At 54.5% G+C, this 1,370-nt stretch overlaps 1 protein-coding gene across 2 annotated transcripts in view; it reads left to right on the top strand.

Moving 5' to 3' along the window:
• The first annotated feature begins 252 nt into the window (after positions 1–252).
• Positions 253–1,370, top strand: part of DNAL4 (dynein axonemal light chain 4) — a 12,049-nt gene continuing 10,931 nt past the window's right edge. Inside the window, exon 1 of one of the 2 annotated variants that reach the window (XM_023527441.1) lies at positions 253–368. The gene's annotated coding sequence lies outside the window, so the exon portion shown is untranslated. The remainder of the gene's footprint in view (positions 369–1,370) is intronic. The other variant, XM_011354401.2, reaches the window with a different exon arrangement.

Here is a 1,370-nt window from a genome sequence, read left to right as displayed (position 1 = left end):
ATCAACGAATTGCATTAGTTATTTCAAATGACTAAAATAAACTCCCAAGGTAATACCGCTTTTCACAGTTTGTCTCTCTAAAATGAGAACTGTTTGTACACGGCTCCTCAGGCCCACTTAAGACGGCTATAAGTGAAGCCCCGCCTCCTTCGCCTCTAAACCACGCCCCTTTTGTACAAACCTCTACGATGTAGGGCCCTCCAACATTGAAGGACACTTGTATTCACCAATAAGAAGTGAAGTTTTTGTCAACGTCCGGCGAGGGGGCAGGACTTCCTTGCTGTTGCTAAGACACTCTTGTTTTGCTCCTTGACAACCCAGACGGGGGTGAGCTTGCTGCGGCCCCGCTCCAGCCCCCGCGGGAGCAGGTGAGGCCCCGGGGCGCGGCGGGCAGCCGGGTGGGGAGCGCCGGCCCAAAGGGAGGCCGGGAAGCGTCGCGAGACAGGCGGGGCCTCGCCCACCGCGGAGGCCCCACCTCAGTCTCCTCCCTTCGGGTCCCCAACCCCAGGTCCTCCCAACCCCCATCCCTCCACTTTGGGGATTTATGAGCTTGGTCATGACAGATCCTTCGTCGCGACTCTGCAGACCGCTTCTCTTCCCCTCCCCAGCCGAGGCCCGGTCCAGCTTTGCGGTCCTCCACGGCTTCTCCCACCCCAGCACCTTGGTTCTCCCACCATTCGCGGAGTAATCCCCCTCTCCCGTTGGTCGCCAGAGCTTTGTCCCAGACCACTCGACTTGGACAGTAGGCGACGTGCTGGAGCCCCAAGCTGGTCATTACCCTCTTTGAGCCTCAGTTTCCCCGTCTGTAAAAGAGAAGTCGGATTGAATGATCTCTAAGGCCTCTTTGACTCTGATGTTCTAGGATGTGATTGACCCAACTGTAGGCCTCCCTGAGGCCGTGCTTCCCACTGGAGGAATCCGTGCAGCGAAAAGGACGTGACAGACCTGCTTTTGATTCCCCGTCGCAGGATGCTATCAAGTTACCTAGTCTCCCGGGGCTCCAGGCTGTGCACATATAAAATCGGGATACTACAGAGTATCTCCATGGAGAATTCTGATAATATGAAGTTTAAAGAGGCCAGTCCCATGTAGGTTCAGCAGTTATTACTTTCCTTCCTTCGTCTCTTCCCCACATGTTTCCCCTCAGAAGTGTCACCAACTTCCTTAGTGTAAGCTGTCATTTCTCCACTTGACCCTCAAGCCCAGATCTCCAGCTCTAATGTTTCTTCTGGGTCTCCATGGTCAAGGATGCGTCGGGGTGTGGATAGGGGTAGAGAGTGATATATTGATGTGATGGTTGGACTCAATGGCTCCCTTCTACCCCGATGATCCATGATTCAGTGATTACCTACTCCTGATGAGACACCTCC

Source organism: Pteropus vampyrus, unplaced genomic scaffold (genome assembly GCF_000151845.1).
Source record: "Pteropus vampyrus isolate Shadow unplaced genomic scaffold, Pvam_2.0 Scaffold16, whole genome shotgun sequence".
Lineage (NCBI taxonomy): Eukaryota > Metazoa > Chordata > Mammalia > Chiroptera > Pteropodidae > Pteropus > Pteropus vampyrus.
The sequence above is the reverse complement of the archived record's forward strand: the minus strand, read 5'-3'. Positions and strand labels throughout refer to the sequence as shown.